This window comes from Pinus tabuliformis, chromosome 2_2 (genome assembly GCF_031772625.1).
Source record: "Pinus tabuliformis cultivar Carrire ecotype Pingquan chromosome 2_2, CPIR1, whole genome shotgun sequence".
In the NCBI taxonomy this organism is placed as follows: Eukaryota; Viridiplantae; Streptophyta; class Pinopsida; order Pinales; family Pinaceae; genus Pinus; species Pinus tabuliformis.
This window is the reverse complement of record NC_142300.1, coordinates 1,013,677,840-1,013,683,837: the sequence shown is the minus strand read 5'-3', so window position 1 is coordinate 1,013,683,837 and position 5,998 is coordinate 1,013,677,840. Positions and strand designations below refer to the sequence as shown.

At 36.9% G+C, this 5,998-nt stretch overlaps 1 pseudogene; it reads left to right on the top strand.

The window, feature by feature from the left end:
• Positions 1-576: 576 nt before the first annotated feature.
• Positions 577-3,078, top strand: LOC149196811 (putative potassium transporter 12 pseudogene; annotated as a pseudogene).
• Positions 3,079-5,998: the final 2,920 nt, after the last annotated feature.

The window sequence follows — 5,998 nt, the reverse complement described above, 5'->3', positions numbered from 1 at the left end:
ATTATCACCTAAATAAATTTAAACTATTTATTATTTAATATTCAATAATCCAACAAAACTACAATGAACATCTTCCACGAGCTTACCATCTTTATAACATATATTGCTTCAGCTGAGATTCGAGTTTTTCGATTTTGTTTCATAACTACGAGTTATCGCTTTGTATAATTTTATTGGTATTAATGTGGCCTGGAGAATTTTTCTGATGAGATAAGAAAACCGCTCTTATCAAAGGATGGTAACATATTCATAGAAATCATTGGAAAAAATCATTTGGGTATGAGGATTTTCAAGATTTCAATGGAAATCTGGATGTGGGATGCGATGTTATGATGTGGGTTGAAGAGATTGAGCTCTTTCTTTTGCTGGATTATGGGATTTGAATGCAGGAGTTGTTTTGTGGATGATAAGATTATGAGATTGAGGATTGTGGTATTTGAATGTAGAAATTGCTTCTCTAGATGATAAACTTGTGATTTTTTTTATAAACAGTTGTGGGGATTCTCCTTTTTATTGATTTCTCTTTTGCGTATCATTCTTGTCATTGTCAACCCCATTATCATATCAATGTCTAGGATGGATGAGCAAGACAGGGATGGGATCAGTGAGGGCTCAATGTATTTATTGTCATTAGATTCTAGGTGGGTTGATGGCAGTGAAATGGAAGGGTAATCCCCAAGGTGGTTTGTTGATGATGATCAAATTGGACACAAAATGAGGGGCACGCTCATTCCGAAGACCAAGAGAGTGGATTCCTTTGATGTGGAGGCCATGGAGGTGCCTGGTGTTCACAAGGGCCATGATAAGGACCTTTCATTAGGACGAACGCTCGGCTTGGCATTCCAAACACTTGGAATGGTCTATGGTGATATGGGTACCAACCCCTTATATGTTTTCACCAGTGTATTCATCCAAGCTCGTTCAAAATGAGAGGAAGATATTTTGGGTGCATTAGCTTTAGTGATGTACACAATAGCCCTCATCCCTTTGTCTAAATATGTGTTCATTGTGCTCAAAGCCAATGGCAATGGTGAAGGGGGGACATTTTCCTTGTACTCTTTGATTTTCATATATGCAAAGGTCAATCTACTCCCCAACCAGCAACCATCGGATGAAATTTTTTCTAGTTTCAAGCTCAAGCTGCTCACCCCGGAACTGGAAATATCATTAAGAATCAAAGAAAGCCTTTAGAGAAGTACAAAATTGAAGACCCTACTACTGCTCTTGGTTCTCATGGGTACTTCCATGGTAATTGGGGATGGCATACTTACACTTGCAATATCAGTCATGTCTGTTGTGAGTGGCCTGCAAGATGAAATATCTAGCTTTACGGAAGACACAGTGGTCATTGTCTCAATCATATTCCTGGTGATCTTGTTTAGCATAAAACAGTTTCGTACAAGCAAAGTAGGCATCACATTTGCTCTGGCACTAATGATATGGTTTTTCTCTCTTGGTTCTATTGGACTTTACACTATTATTTCACATGACATGACAATTTTAAGGGCATTCAATCTAGTTTATATCTATTACTTGTTCAAGAGCAACACTATCAAAGCATGGATGTCCCTAGGAGGTTGTGTGTTGTGCATAACAGGTGCTAAAGCTATGTTTGTTGATTTGGGTCACTTCTCATTAAGATCCATCTAGATAGCCTTCACATGTGTAGTATTCGCATGCCTACATTTCCTTACATGGATCAAGCTACATACCTTATGAAGCATCCCACTGTGGTGGATAAGGTATTCTATGCTTCAATTCCAGATGGTTTTATCTGGCTAGTCTTCGTGATAGCTATTGTTGTTGCCATGATTGTAAGCCAGGCAATGATATCAACAACAATTTCATCTATTAAAATCTCCATGGCCCTAGAATTCTTTCCCAGATTGAAAATAATTCACACATACCGATGGTTCATGGGTTAGATCTACATTCCTGTCATCAACTGGTTCCTAATGATAATGTGTGTCTTGGTATGTGGCTGTTTTAGGAGCACAGCTGAGATATCAAATGCATATGGCATTGTAGAGGTAGGGATGATGATGGTGACTAAAAGCCTAGTGACTCTTGTCATAGTTCTTATATGGGCAAAAAATATATTCCTTGTGATTGGATTTCCTGTTCTAATTGGATCAATTGAACTGACTTATTTTTCTATAGTTTTGATGAAAGTGGGGGAAAATGGTTGGATAAATGGTTTTTGCCACCTGCTTCCTTCTTGTGATGTACATTTGGAACTATGGAAGTGTTTTGAAGTATCAAAGGGAAGTGAGGAAAAAGGTTTCAATGGATTTGATGTTAGAATTAGGATCCAAACTTGGGACAATCTGAGTCCCGGGAATTGGCTTAGTTTATAGTGAACTTATTCGTGGAGTACCTGCGGTTTTTAGGCAGTTTTTAACAAGCCTTCCAGGAATACATTCAATCAACGTATTTTTTTGTATAAAGTATGTATCAATTCCTATTGTGCTACAAGATGATCTTTTTCTCTTTAGGAGAATTTGTCCAAGGGACTATAAAATATTTCGATGTGTGGCTAGATATGGGTACAAAGACATTCGCAAGGAACATTATAAGGCCTTTGAACAATTACTTATTGAAAGCCTTGATAATTTTCTTCGAAAGGAGGCTTTAGAACTTGCCCTTGAGAATGAGAGTATCAATGTAGACTCGGATGATGAATCAGTCGATTCTAAAGGAGCAGGACCTTCAAATGGTTTCACTGACTCCCTTAGAACACCCCTAATGGCATACCAGAGACACACACAATATGGTGCCCCATCAAGGCGTCTATCTAAAGCTAGCACATCATTAGGACTACCCACAAGTGTTATGTCTACAGATGAAGATACAACTCTTGAGCATGATCTTTCATCTCTGCATGAAGCTACAGAATCAGGAGTTGTATGTCTTGTTGGTCATGGAGATGTCAAGACTAGAATGGATTTATGGTTTCTTAAGAAACTGGTTGTAATCTACTTCTATGCTTTTATGAGGGCAAACTACAGGGTAGGCCCTGAAAACCTCGTTGTACCTCACACCAATCTCTTGCAAGTTACCATGACATATACTGTCTAACTTGAAGGTTTCCATGAATTAGATATGTTGAATGTTTTTCAAGGACCAAGTCACAACATCAATATGGTGATGGATAACAAAGATTTCCTTGAAGGTGGTGGAGATGAAGTGAATTTTAATGTGAAGTTAATAATCATAAGTTTTGTTGTCGACCAAGATCTTCATTACTTAGTCCTTTATTTTCTTTGATATAGAATAATAGCCATTCCTACGATTAATCATTGATATTTAAGAACAGAGACACCATTTTTTTTAATGAAGGTGATAGGTGGTATTTTATATTCCTAGTTAAGCCTAAGATAATCCATGTTTTCTACATATGAAAGTTATATTACGTTATATCCATGAAAATTAGAGGAAGATGACATTGCATGTTTCCTCGTATAGCTAACATATATTACTTCAGCTACCTCATTCATTACACCATCGCTCAATAACTTTGGATGCTTCTCCACCTCATTCATTACATCATTGCTTAATAATCTTGGATGCTTCTCCATTTTTGACATCATGTATTGATTATGATGTTGATGGAGGTTTTACACAAGGTTTTTCAACATTGAGCTTACTAGTACGAATCTTACTAGGGCTTACACCACCAGGGTTATTAGTAAGAATATCATGAGGTTTGCACAACCATGATTATTAGAATCAAAATAGTAGGACTTGCATTAAAAGACAATTCATAAAGATTTCCTTCTAGGGAGAAAATCACAAGTTCAACTTCTGCAGTGCAGAGCACCGAGAGCTCGTAAGCTTTCTTCAGCAATTCACCTACGTTTAGAAAATGTAGCCTACCTACTGGCAGTTTTCTTGATCCTCTTCCTCTGCATCTTTCCCCTCACTATTCTTGTATGTCCTCTTTCGTTTTTCCCTCCAAACAAACCCTCTCAAATCGAGAAAGCAGAACAACTCACTCAATGAGAATCCAATTATCACTTCTAACAATAACCCAATACGATACCAGAAGTGATCACACAAAACCTCATTGACTCTTGATTTGTTTGGAAAAGAGCCAAGCATATACTTCTAAAGAGGGTTTCCGTCTCAATTATGGCTCGCAGGACGTCGCTTAGTCAATTGCGAGAAAAGTTTTCCACTTGCCTGTCACATACGGTCTGTTACACGATATATTAAAATCAGGGACAATCTTTTCTTGGAGTGGACAATCTATTTGAATGCATTGATCAATGCTTTGTGCAATGCTTGTAGAGTGGACCATGCAAGGAAGTATCTAATGGAGATGAAAAATTTTAAATCCTGATATACTTTTCTATAGGACATTCGTTGGAGGCCTATGCAAGTTGGGTATGGTGGACGAGGTAGTGAATCAACTGGAGATAATCATTAGAAAGGGTCTGTCACCCACATATGCTTTGTACTCTTCACTCATCAAATCTTTCTACAAATAAAAGATAGTTGAAGTTGCTACCCAGATACTGAACCAAATGCTTAGGGAACGTGTTGTTCCAAGTTATGCAATTTTTATCTATGGCATGCATCATCTTGGGAAGGTAGGAAAAAAAATTGAGGCATCAAAAGTTCTTGAGGAAGTGATAAATTGTAAATTCTCTATACATGTTAAAGTATAAACATAAGTAATGTCTGCTCTATTTCAGGCCAGTGAAGTGGAAAAAGCATTACAATTAGAAGACAAAATAATTAGGAGAGTTTGTGAAGCTGACTTTTTGACATATGGCCTTTCTGTAAAACAGTGTTTCTCTAAGGGAAAAATGATGAGGTATTTAAGATTTTAGAAGGTATGAACCAAAGATATCTGGTACCAAGTATTACATTATGAAAAAATTGAAATGGTCAGATTTATTGTTTTTCCAAGGAGATCACTCTTGCTTGAAGGAATGGAGAGGGCTCTGCTCGTAAGAAAGTAACGAACCAAGACCATTGTCAAAAAATGTTGAACCAAGACTATGGTTAAAATGCAATGTTGCTTGGTTGCATGAAAATTTAATTGTCCAAAATTTAATTTTGGACTCTTTGGTGGCAAAATTTCATATAAAGGTATGCCCTTTTGCCTTATAACATGATGATTTTAATGAAAATGGAAAACGAGAATCAATTTCATAGAGTCAACTAAAGTTAAAAAATATTAGATATCAATTATAATCCATAAAAAGTTTTGGATTTTTTTCTTATGACCTTAAGTACAGAGTCTCATAATCAACTGGATGAAAAATCAAGTTTATCTTTCAAATGCTTGAACCAGGACTATATCACGGATATTACAACAATATAAGAAATAATTCCAGTCTATAGAAAGGTAGCATAGTAGTAACATACTTGAGTTTTTGGTGTGCTTCAAACAATCTCGTCCTAAAGATAGGATTCCAAGTTGTTTGAAAATTTTAATTGGTGAGGTTGGATCTAATTTTGGAACTTTGTTGGCTCTGCTGCAGGTATCATTTTGCACAAATCTTTGCCAAGACTTTTTCATGGACTCACTAAACGAGTCTCAATTTTTGCATCCTTCATATGAGTAAACCTTCAACCCTGCACTGGTTTTCAATACCAACTTTCAAAGAGAGAAACTGGCAGTTGGGAGCAGGTTATAAGACCTCCTTCTATAACGGACAGAGATGACCCTAGAATGTGGCAAAATTTCTCCCCTTCAGCTGGCACTAAAGAAAACAAAGAGCTTCTCTCTGAAATCTCTAACGGCGTGCTTGGATGGCCTAATCTAGCCAAAACTACAAAAATGTACCATGAGTTTTCCTCTATGTTGTTATATTGTGAATGATAGTGTTTCCCTCAATTACTAACCGTTCCAATAGCCCCTAAATTCTGATCCATTAGTTTTGACTTCTCCAGACACTGAAGAGCATTAAATATTGTATACCATTACACAAAGATGAACTAGAAGGGAAAACCCATCGGAGCATAGTATTTCATGTTGAGGTATCAA